Source organism: Vombatus ursinus, unplaced genomic scaffold, assembly GCF_900497805.2.
Source record: "Vombatus ursinus unplaced genomic scaffold, bare-nosed wombat genome assembly UNPS02014973.1, whole genome shotgun sequence".
Lineage (NCBI taxonomy): Eukaryota > Metazoa > Chordata > Mammalia > Diprotodontia > Vombatidae > Vombatus > Vombatus ursinus.
In genome coordinates this window covers 17,354,508-17,367,137 of record NW_020954751.1, presented here as the reverse complement: position 1 = coordinate 17,367,137, position 12,630 = coordinate 17,354,508, and the positions used below count along the sequence as shown (strand labels likewise).

Here is a 12,630-nt window from a genome sequence, read left to right as displayed (position 1 = left end):
TGTATGGTGTAGTGGCTTCCACTTGTAATTGAGTTTGACACCACTGACGATCTAACTGAGTTTGAAAACCACCACTGACGATTACAAACATATTCAGTGATTTCAGTTGTGTCTGACTCTTCATGACCCCATTTGGGTTTTTCTTGGCAAAGATACTGGAATGGTTTGTCATTTCTTTCTTTAGCTCATTTTACAGATGAGGAAACTGAGGCAAACAGGGTTAAGTGACTTGCCCAGGGTCACGTAGCTAGTAACCATCTGAGGTCAAATTTGAACTCAGGTCTTCCTGACTCCACATCTGGCGCTCTATCCACTGCACCACCTAGTTGCCCCATTTTTTAATCATAAAGTTGATAAAATACACATCAGAATCATCTTTTTTCCTCCCTCTAACTTTTCTATAACTTTTTGATCTAGGTACCACCTAGACAAATCCTATTTTTGTTGTTATTTGGTGGTTTTTTTGTTTTGTTTTGTTTTTAAAGACCTGGAAAGGGTAGCTAAATTCAAAGAAGATTCTCATCTAGAAGAGACTAGAAACAGCTAAGTGAACTTTGTGGGCAACCTTTCGCCTGCAGTTTGGGGGCACCAGGGAATCTGGGCCCCAATGGCTTATGCCTTACAGAAGGACACAGCATTCTAACCTCCTTTAAGGAAAAGATGGTGATTTTCTAAGAGCTCAGGAGCCCTTTGGCAGCCTTCCCTCCTACCAGTGTTGTTTACAAATAAAAACCTCAAGGTTCAGATTAAAAAGTCCTTTAAAGAGATTCCAGCCCTCTCCCTTCCCCAACCCTTGCCTCTTTAGAAGAGTACAATACATGTGTTTATCTTGCTTCTAAGTAAGGGGATATTAAAATGCTGGAGGATTTTCTCCTCCTAATGCTGGCATGTTGGCTCTCATCTATTGTACGGCCATCTATAATGAAGTGAAAAAAACATGAAATTATGGCTTTTAAAAATATAAGCATCTCTTCTGAGGTTTAAAGTCTCATCCCTTGAAAGGCAGCTTTTCTTTAAACTTCCAGGAACTGGATGGGATTGAAGCCCGTCTATTTAAAGGTCAACCAGCAATTCCTGTTGCCCTTGGACCAATGCCTCTGACACAAGTTTATTCAACACTCTATTCTTCACTGTGGTCCACGGCCACCGCACAAGTTAGAATTGTACAGCATTACGTCCCTAAAAAATATTATGAAAGGGCAAGAAGAGACTAAAGTCAGTCACTGACTGGTACCGCCCTTTCTTCTCCTCTACAGACAGTAAGGTGTGTTCAGAGTAGGCTCCTGCTGACTCATTTGTTGGCCCTAAAGTCACTAGTAAGTCAGAGATCAAATACTAACACAATTTCATTTTTCTCCCTTTCAGTATGTTTCCCTTCCCCAAAGCTTAGGAGGAAACTGGGACTATAATGTAAGAAAAAGTCCTCTTCCCTCCAGACTGATGAAGGACCACTAAGAAAATCAGGAGAGGCAGGGTGGTATAACGGAAAGAAGGCTGGACTTGCAGTCATAAAGAAGCCTGGGTCCCACCTCAGGTGCTGGTTGTGTGGCAATGAGTAAGTCATAAGTTATAAGATTCTGAGCCTCAGTTTTCTCATCTGTAAAGCTGGAGCAGTAAATATCAGCATTATTTCATGGGGTTGCTGTGAAGTTCCAATAAGATAACTTAGGTTTACCCGATCCAATTCATTATTAAGTATATTACAGATGCCAGGCAAAAATTTTCCTAGGCCAAGGAATACAAAAACAGAAAACAAAATGGTCCTTGACTTTAAGGAGCTACTTTCTTTTGGGAGAAACAACATGAGTGTAATACAGAAAATTAAATGCAAATATACACAAAGTAATCTCTGGGGAATGAGGGGCCAATGGACTAATTCTAATATAAAGGACAGTTTGTCAACAATAGAACAGGGATTCTACACGATCCAATGGAAGGGTAGGGGAGGATGGGACTGACATGGTTAGCTATGAAGGCAAGAGAAGGAGGCTTTGGTCAACTCAGAATTCACAGGGATTCCTGAAAGTGCCACTAGGCAACAGATTTATCACTAGCAATGACAATGGAATTTAGAGAAATCTAATCTAGTCCAAACCTCCTGTTTTACAGATAAAGAAACTGAGGCCCTGATGAGTTGATTTATCCAACCAACCAAATTAATAATTTCATTATTAATCTTGAGCAAAAGGTGGCAAGTGTGTATGTGTGTTGGGGTTTGGGGGAAGGGATGGAGGCACGCCCAAGGAGGAAAGGTAGATGATGAAGCTTTTGTTCTGGCTGATGGTCACGATTTCATAAACCTTATATAAAATAAATCTGTAAAAGTTAAAATGCTATATAAATGATGGTTCATAATATTACAGAGCTAGGTATGGGAGGCAACTCAGGGGCTATCTAGTACAATCCACTAAATTTGCAGATGAAGAAACTGAGGTCCAGAGAAGTTAAATGATTTGCCCAAGGTCACAAAAGTAAAAAGTGTCAAAGGTGGAATGTGAACAGAGGTCACCTAATTCCAGGGCTTTTCCGAATGCACCCTTGTGCTTCAGTTATGGGATGTATTATTGTTGTTATATGGCTTCTCATTGGGAAAAAAAGCGGGAGGGAAGGGGGGGAGTGGTGTGTGTGTCTGTGTGTGTGTGATTTCACACTAAGTTCTTACCCTATCCTCAGTTATAGATCACAAACATATAAATTAAAACTGGCATTCAAGGCCCTCTGCAATCTGCTGCTACCCTAACTCTCTAGTCATTATCACATATCACTTCTATTTCAATGCTCTATCTTCTATAGGAGATGTTAATAACGATGATGAATAGAATGAGGTCAAGGATAGGTGCTTGGGGAATTCTGCTAGAAATCTCCCATCAGGTTGACATGAATTTATTACTCAACACTTCTTGGATCCAGTCAGTCCCATCTAGCAATACAATTATGCAAACCACTTTTTCCATTCTCGTCCAAAAACGTTGAAAAGATGTTGCTCGGGTCCTCTGGCTTTCTTGTACTTTTCAAACCAATGAAAATTATATTCACAAAGCCTTAGAATGTCAGAGTCAATAGGGACCTTAGGGATTGTTTAATTCAACCCTATTATTTTATTAATGTTAAGGAAACTAAGGCCCTGAGGAGGTAGTGATTTTCTCAAGCTCACAGAGATCATCAGTTCAGTGCTGTGGATCCTGAAAATGTGTATTTGACTTTTTTTTAAAAGGCAGAGCTACAGAATTCAGGAGGGTATAAATGAAAGATGGCCACTTTCACAAGAAAGACCCAAAAAGAGGAAAAGAAACCACGTGCCAGGAAGAATTGATGAATGTTAGGGCTAGAATTTATCATTCTACAAGCATCTAATTAGTACTTACGACGTGCCAGGAGTTGTGATGAGGAAACCAAGACTCCAAAAGGGTAAGTAATTTGACCAAGGTCATATACATGATAAGTGGTAAAAGTGGGCTTCCAATGCAAATCTTCTGACTTCTGATTCCAAATTTGTTACCAGTACTTCCCACTGAAAGACTGAAAATGATATAAAACAAAATACAACAAACCCTGAAATATACTCTAATGGAAGGGAGAATACAAACATCATTCAGCCCCCAAATAAATTGGCAAATATTTTTAAAACCAACAATTCGAAGAGATTTTGTTTATAACCTAACTTTACGGGTGAGGTGGAGGGGAGAGGGAGAGAGAAGGAAAGGTTACTTCAATCATTTCAAGTCTGAACCAGCTTAGCAGATCACAGAAAAATGTACTAGTCTTAGAAACCAGAGATTTGGATTTTGTTGTTGGTGTTGGAAACTCACTCTTCTAATAGTAATCAAGAGCAACTTGATCTTCAAGAGTGGCTTGGGGCACAAAAGTGAAGTTGTTCAGTGATGACATATTCATTATGCATCTTGCTAAGAGAAGACACCAAAATTTTAAAAAATTGTCTCTGCCCTCAAAGAGATTACATTCTAGGGAGGGGCAGAGAGGCAACATATGTAAGTCCATATATACAAAATAAATGCCCAAGAAGAAATTGGATACAGACAATGCAAGGACAATGAGACAGAAGATGGAGAGTTGTGAATGGGGTACCGAAATTAAGTCAGTATGACTGGACTAGAGTGCTTGGTTGAGAATAGGATGTCAAAAGCCTAAAAAGTTAGGAAGGGGCTAGATTTTGAAGAACTTTAAATGTTGAACTTAATTCATATTAGATCCTAGAGGTAAGTAGGAGACAAGAGAATTTATTGGGGGAAGAGGAGAATGGAAAGAGAGGTAACATGTTTTTGTTTTTTTAAATCATTTGGTAGCTGTGTCCATTCTCTAATCTTTGCCATCATGCCTCAGTTACCTTCTCTCTCCAGCCCTGTGGCTTCCTTCTCCTGTTGGTACATTCCTTCTGGAACCTGTTTTTAGGAAAGGTCTACTCTAGCCATCCTTCATTCTCTGGACATTGCCAATATATCACACCCATGGTGGTACCGTTCCTGTTTTTTAACTCCTTTTTATGTGCTGTCTTCCCCCCAGTAGAATACAAGGTCCTATTTGTATCCTTGGCCCCTGGCACACTGCATGGCAGAGAGTAATGCTTATTGATTTGACTGTGTAGAAGATGGACTAGAGTCCAACTAGAAGACTATTGCAGTGGGAGATAAGGAGGGCCTAAAGTAGGATGGTGCCTGTGCAAATAGAAAGGAGACAACACATATGCTTGACATGCTGTGGAATCATGTCAATGTAAGAAAGAGAAGTAAGTGAAGAATAAAACCAAGGTTGTGAACTTTGGTGCCTAGAAGGATGTTGCTATCCTCAAGTAATAGGGAAGTTCAGAGAAGCATGGGTTTGGGGGCAAAGATTCAGTTCAAAATGTCCAACAGATAGTCGGTTGCACTGGAGTTCAGAAAATAGACTAGGGCTGGATAATGAGATCTGGTAATCTCCACTGAGATGACAACTGAATCCATGGAAGGCTGATGAGATCATCAAGTTGATTTCCCCAGGGTCACATGGATAGCACATCACGGAGACAAGACTAGATCTTCCTGACTTCATGGTCTACCTTGAATTCTTCAAGCACTTTAAATTTCACAAAGTGCTTCCCCCCAAAACAACCATGTTTCATTGTGTGGTAGTGACACAAACATTATTGTCCCCATGTTACAGGCAGCTAGGTGGCACAGTGATGGTCCTAGAGCCAGCAAGACCTGGGTTCAAAATCTGATCCAGACACTTACTAGTGATATTACCCCAGGCAGTCACTTCCCCTTTTTCTGCCTCAATTTCTCCATTTATAAAACAGGGGTTATAATAGTAACTACCTCATAGGGTTATTGTAAGCATCAAGTAAGATCACACAGAAAGCACTTTGGAAACCATAAAGTTCTGTTACAGGTAAGAACAATAATCCTCAGAAGCTCACATGTACATGGTCACATGGTAATCTGATGCAGGATTCAAACCGAGCTCTTCTGACTCCAAATCCAGTCCTCAAGTTCCGGTCCTATCACTTTATATTCAAGTGTCTTCAAGCCTAGTTATACTTTTCTTATGAATACAATGGGGACTATAACACTTGCCTTACCCATTTCAAAGGGTGGCTGACAGAAGAAAAAGAAACAAACAATATGAAAAAAGGAACTTCATAATGTCACACAAAATCACATACATGTCACGCATTCATATTTATTCTACACATATGATGTGTTTTATGCTAAATACCATCATCATCTGCAAATATGGAAATTTAGATTTGATGTCAGGAAAATATTATTGATTATAGTTATCCAAAAGTGGAACAGGCTGCATCTGGAAGTAGTCAGGTCAACAAGCATTGATTAGGCACCTGCTATGTGCTGGGCCTTGTGTTAAGTGCTAGAGATACAAAGAAAGGCAAAAAATAGTCCCTACCCTTCAACAACTCACGACCTAATGGGGGAAAATGTAAATAACTATGTACAAACAAGATACATAAAATAACAATAATAACAACAACAATAATAGCTAACATTTAGATAGTATGATGTGCCAGGCACTGTGCTAAGGACTTCACAATGATTATTTCATTTGAGGCTCACAACAAAGCTGTGAGGCAGGTACTATTATTATTCCCATATTAAATGACTTGCCCAGGGTCACAGAATCTAAGTGTCAGAGGGTGGATTTGAACTTGGGTCTTCCTGACTCCAAACCTGGTGCTCTAATCCCTGCATAATTGGAGTTAACCATCAGAGGGAAGGCACTAGCATTAAGAAGGACCAGGAAAGGTTTCTTTTAGAAGGTGGGATTTTAGCTGAAATTTCAAGGAAATCAAGAGCAGAGAATCTCAGACATAGAGGATAGACAGTGATAGTGGTAGGAGTCAGAAAATTTGAGTACCTTGTGTGAAATCTCCAAGGAAGGCAGCATCACTGGACCACAGAGTACAGGGAGGAGAATAAGGGCTTTAAAAATCAAACAGATGATTTTATATTTGGTTTTGGAAGTAACAAGGAGCCAGTGAAGTTTGTTGAGGAGGAGCATGCAATAGTCAGACCTGCACTTAAGGAGGATCACTAACAGCTGAGTTAACTGATGGACTTCAGTGGGGAGAGATGTAAGGCATGGAGGTGAACCAGCAAGCTATTTCAATAATTCAGGCATGAGGTGATAAGGCCTACAGAAGGGTGGTGGCAGTGTCAGAGGAGAGAAAGGGACATATGCAAGAAATGTAAGGAACGTAGTGTTGATAAGACTTAACAATTGTGATTGGATTTGGGGGAGTGAGAGTGAGGAGGTGGTGAATTTCCCTCTTACTGGAGGTATTCAAGCAAAGGTGGGGGTGACCACTCTTTGGCTGCTCTCTAGAACACTGATCAGCAAACTACAGCCTCTGACCCCACTGCCTGTTTTTGTACTGCCCTCAAGCAAAGAAATTTTTTTTTAATTTTAAATAAATTTTTAAAACTTTAAATAAATTTGAACATTTTAATTCTTAAAGTTTAAAATGTAAAAACCATTCTTAGCTTGTGCCATACAAAAAAATGGTACCAGGCTGGGTCAGTCTGCAGGCTGTAGTTTGCCAGACTCTTTGATCATCATCACTGATACCACCACCACCAATCACTATTTTTTCCAAGGATGATATAGAGCCATTTAAAATCCATAGCAGCAGAGCATTCTGAGGTCACCTATTTTTCCTAGCATTAGGCTCGTGGCCTGTCCTATAATCAGAAAAAAAAAAAAAAGTGAAATTGTTTATGTTTCTCAAATGGTTAAAAGACAGAAGGAAAGGAGAAGAAGAAGGGACAAGAGGGAAATAGATTTTTCTGATCCCCTTTGTAAGACTTCAAGTATATATAAATGTAAACCACTGCATAGACAGAGCTATCTATAAATAGCTTTAGAGACACCCCCCAAGACTACATACGCCAAAACAGATGAGAGTAATACCACCCCACGGTAAAGAAGGCTTCAGGACTGTTACTCTGCTTTGGACCAGAAATCCTGCCTCAGGGACCCAACATCAGAAGAGGGCTGTTCATGTAGACAGTTGTGAACTCTTTATTTTGTCTCTTGTGCTGAGTAAGTCCTAAACAGTGGGAGTTAAATATTTATAAAGCAACCGCTGTTTGTTTAATTTTCAATCTGTACTTGCAAAGGTCTGACCCAGAGAAATCCAGAGGTGACAGCTGGTTATAAAAGGCAGGGGGGAGTACAGGGAGCACAGGAGGCCCCTGCCAGGGCCCACCACATCCATCTAGACCCTCTTCTCTTTTGTTTTGGTCTGTGTTTACCTTTGTCATTTTTAAACGTTACCTTAGTTAGGAAAGATTTGCTCCTATGTTTAGTCTTTTCCTCCCTGGGCATTAAAGGCCAGTGAGAAAAAATTATGCTCTTGGAAAAAAAAAGTTCGTTTAAAAAAATTCTTAACAAATATCATATAAAATGAGCATTTCCATATACGTCGGCGACTAGGAGAAGACTGTGAAACTGTGAATCTCTGCCAGTAATATTCACAATGGCAATAATACACTCAGAGAACTCGGTGTATCTGAGCTCACCAATTCGGCTATTCTAAGCACCAGGGCAAATCACAACCCACTGTCATCTTCTCATCCTACATAGTCCTCTCTTCCCTCTCTTCCTCACACCCTCCATGGAAGTTCTCCTTGATAGGCTGATTGATGGTCTTCTCTGTCTTCCAAGACAGTACTCGAGTCATCCATATCTCACTGAAACTATTACTAAAGATGACTTGCATGAAAAAAGTGGCATAAGACACAATCCTGGACATGTAGCATATACAGTAGAGTGAACATTGACTTAGGAGTCCAAGGAACTGGGTTCAAATCCTGTCTCGGATGCTGTAATACCTGTGTGACCTTGGGCAAGTCACTTAACCTCCAGGGTCCTCAGTTTCACTGTCTGTAAAGTTGCAGGAGACTGGGGGACAACTAGATAAAACTGTCAGACCAAGTGATTTTTCCTCAAATGCACGTCTGATCATGTCACCCAGCCCATTCCCCTCAATAAACCACAGTGACCTCCAGGAGCAAATACAAAATGCTCTGTTTGGCATTCAAAGTCCTTTATAACCTAGCCCCCTCTTACTTTTCCAGCCTTCTTATACCCTAGTCTTTCTTCCGGTGGCACTGGCCTCTTGGCTGTTCCACCAACAAGACACTCCATCTCTTAGCTCTGGGCATTCTCTCTGGCAGTCCCCTATGTCTGAAATGCTGTCCCTCCTCAAATCCAACTACTGACCTCCCTGGCTTCCTTAAAGTCCCAACTAAAATCCTATCTTCTCCAGGAAGCCTTCCCTTAGGCCCTCTTTAATTCCAGTGCTTTCCTGCAGTTAACTACTTCCTATCTAACCTGTATATAGCTTGCTTTGCTTTTAGACAGTAAGCTCCTTGAGGGCAGGGGCTGTCTTTTTCCTTTTTTTGTATCCTCAGCCCATAGTACAATGTCTGGCACATTGGTTCAGTCTTTTCAGTCATGTCTGACTCTCTGTGACTCTACTTGAGGTTTTCTTGGCAAAGATACTGGAGTGGTTTGCCATTTCCTTCTTAAGCTCATTTTACAGATGAAGAAACTGAGACAAACAAGGTCCCTCAGTCAGTAAGTGTCTGAGGCCGGAACTCAGGTCTTCTGGACCCTAGGTCCGTGACAATCCACTGCACCATCTAGCTGCCCCAACATGGCACATAGCAGGCATTTAATAAATGTTTATTGAATAGAATGGACAGCCTGAGGTTCTCTCCAGCTCTCGATCTAGGATGAATTAACTCACAATTCAACAGAATTCAAGATTTACACAAAACACTTTCTTTACAAGGGTCTAGTGAAGGGAATGATTTGAACTGAAACAGGCTCCAGTCAGTTAGCAAGCAGTGCTTAAGGCTAAGCCAGGTACTAAGGATACAAAAAAATAAACAAATAACAACAAAAAACTCGTGCTTCCTTCCCTCAAGGAGCTGCCATTCCATTGGGGGAGACAAGAAATATGCACATACAATGTAAACATGAGCTAATCTCAGAGGGAAAGTACTAGGGTGTAGGACAGGGAAAGGCCTCCTTCAGACAGAAGACCCAAGAGGCCTGGAGACAAAAAAGCATTCTAGGATTAGGGAAGTTAGTGAAAAATCGAGGAGTCAGGAGATTATTGTAATTGAGGAACAATAGCAAGGTTAGTCTGGATTAGAGCGTGGGTAAAGAGACTGGAAAGATAGGAAGGCTCTAAAGAATAACCATGAAGTGACCTGCCCCAGAATCCTTAACACAGCTAGTAAATAATAGTCTCCAACACTAGTCTTCTGACACGCCTAACATCAGTGCTCTTCCCATTACAGCTGGCTTGTAATAATAATAATGATGATGATAAGAACAATTAGCATTTGTACTGCACTTTAAGGTTTGCAAGGCATTTTACATACATTAGTTAATTTGATCCTCACAATGACCTTGTGAAGTGCTATCATTATCCTCATTTTACAGATGAGGAAACTGAGGCTTCAAGAGATTAAGTGATTTAGTCATAAGATTTCAAGTTGGGTCCTCTTGGCTCCAAGTCCAACACTCTATCCACTAGACCACCTAGCTGTTTACCTCCCACGGTGTACCAACCATGATTTAATTTAGTTAAATTATGAAAAGATCTGGATTCTTATTTTGAGAGACCCTGAAGGAATCATTTTCAGGTTTTTGTTTTGTTTTGTGATTATTTATTTTCTTTATTTTATTTTTAATTCATGGAATAAAACAAGCATTTCCATAACACTGTATAATTTTAAAAATGATTGCACATGAAATTGCAAATCTACTATGCATAACTTGCTATTCCTTTAAAATACGCAACAAAGTTACATACATTTATTCACCCCTCCCTCCTCCAGCTAAATCAGTAAAAGGAAGAAGTTAGGCCAAATGACCTAAAACTTAACATAGCTCCCCTTAGCACCTACCAAAATGTTAAATGGAGAAAGATACTTAGTAAAGGTTTGTGGAATTAAAAGTTAAATGAACCTTAGACATCATCTAACAAAATACTCATTTTACAGATGAGGAAACTGAGGCCCAGAAAGGAGGAATGACTTCCTAAAGTCTAATATGACCCATTCATTTTGCTGATAAGGTCCCTCCAGCTCTGTGATTCCATGAATTCCTCGTGAGTTCCCTCTCAGCTCTGAGATTCTATGAATTTCATGAATATCAGGCCTGAATAGGTTTGAAAATAGCTAAGCCATTAATTAGTCAAAATATTTCTTAGAACAGGCAGTAGCTTTTTGAGTCTCTCCAATACTTCTCTATTCACTCTAGGAGTTCCCATCCATCCTTTCTTCACCAGGTTAGGTAGGGGAGGCCCCATCCAAACCGACACTCAGAAGCCAGGAAGCCACTCATCAAAAAACTTCTACATCATCCTGAAGTCTTTAAAAACTGGCTCACTGGCACCATTCTGGATTTCAAAGAGCTAAGGAAGACACAGGCCCAGATACGGTGAAGTAGATAATCTAAGAGGAAACTACAGAACATTCAACCACGTTTTCCAGCCCCCAATTTCTAGCCTCAATACACAATTTTTCTTTCAAGATAGTTTGGGATAGGAGCTGACAAAAGACTAGAAAGCAATTTTGAGAATTCTCCAATCATTCTGACCCATTAGCCAGAAAAACGACAAGAAAGTATATATAAAAAGGGCTTTCAGAATATTCTAAGCTTTGTGAAGTGTTTTATGTACATTATCTCACAGAATATATTACAATGATAAAATCTTAGACTTGATAAAGAATCCTCCAAGTTTTCTAATTCTACCACCACCCAAAACACATTCCTAACAAATAGCTGTCTAGTTTCTGCCTCAATACTGTTAATGATAGGAAACTCATTATCTTCAAAAATTTTTGGACAGTTACGATTTTTAAGAAGTTCACTATTCCCTTCCTGGTTCTTTTTCTGGCTTCTGGACTTCAAAACCATATTCCTGAGGCTATCTCATCTTGGAACTTGGAAGTTCCAGGGTGAAAATGGCCACTACTATCCCTTCAGTCCTCTCAACTTGGAATACCCCTTTGTAAGGTCTGCCATCTTCTTCTATCAGTGAGCTCCTCCTGGAGCCTCAATTGTTTTGGAGGAGCTCAGGCTGGCCTTCATTTCTCTTCTGATGCTGTTCCTGGTTTGAAACTTCAAAACCATGAACTCATTCAGGGTATCTTCATCTTCTCCCACTTTTCAGCTTGCTTTTTATATACTGTCTACCCCCATTAGAATGTAAACGTCTTGAGGGCAGGAATTGTGTTTCTTTTTGTTTGTATCCCTAGGACTGGCACATAGTAAGTCCTTAATAAATGCTTATTTCCTTTCTTCCTCCTTCCTTTATATTAATATGAACCATATCCCTGCCTAACCACTAGCTACCTTTTCCTGCAAAGCCTGAGAGACTTTAAGCATATGTCTCAGTGATGTTAATTGTTATTCAAAGACTACTCCACCTCAGTTAAGAGAGGCTCATCACCAGGCAGGCTTCTGAGGCTCATGGATCATCTACTAAAATGTAAACTTTATTAAAGATGAATTTCAACACACTGCTCTTAGTTCTGTCTTCAGAACTCAAATGGCCTGCACCTGGAGCCAGAATATCTGTGTTTGGTACGTGTTTCTGCCATACAAGCTACACCAGCAAGTCAATTCACTTCCCTAACCCTCATTTGTGAAATGACGGAATTGAATTAGATCATCAGAGGCAGAAGTTCCTAACATGGGGTACACAAAATGTTTTTTAAAAATATTTTAATACAACATGACCAATGTGGAAATATGTCTGATATGATTGTACATGTATAACCTATATCAGATTACTTGTCTTGGGGGAAGGAGAAAAATATGAAACTCAAAATCTTACAAAAATGAACGCTGAAAACTATTCTTACATGTCATCGAAAAAATTAAATATCATTTAGTGCAAAAAAATTTTGATAACCGTATTTCAGTATAATTGATTTTCTTTGTGATCCTATGTATTTTATTTAATGCATTTAAAAAACATTTTGAGAAGGAGCCCTAGGCTTTCCTGTCTAGGAAAAGTCTCTTCCCTCTTCCAAGGGGTCTCACAACACACACACACACACACACACACACACACACACACACACACACACA

The 12,630-nt window shown here is 39.9% G+C and overlaps 1 long non-coding RNA gene across 2 annotated transcripts in view; it reads right to left on the bottom strand.

Annotated features, from left to right (window-relative positions):
- LOC114030623 overlaps positions 1-12,630 on the bottom strand; it is a 172,893-nt gene that overhangs the window by 39,957 nt on the left and 120,306 nt on the right. The window contains exon 5 of one of the 2 annotated variants that reach the window (XR_003567645.1): positions 3,364-3,519. The exons of the other annotated variant lie outside the window; for it this stretch is intronic. This is a non-coding gene — a long non-coding RNA (uncharacterized LOC114030623). Of the gene's footprint in view, positions 1-3,363; positions 3,520-12,630 lie in introns of those variants that run through there. 2 annotated transcript variants of the gene reach the window in all.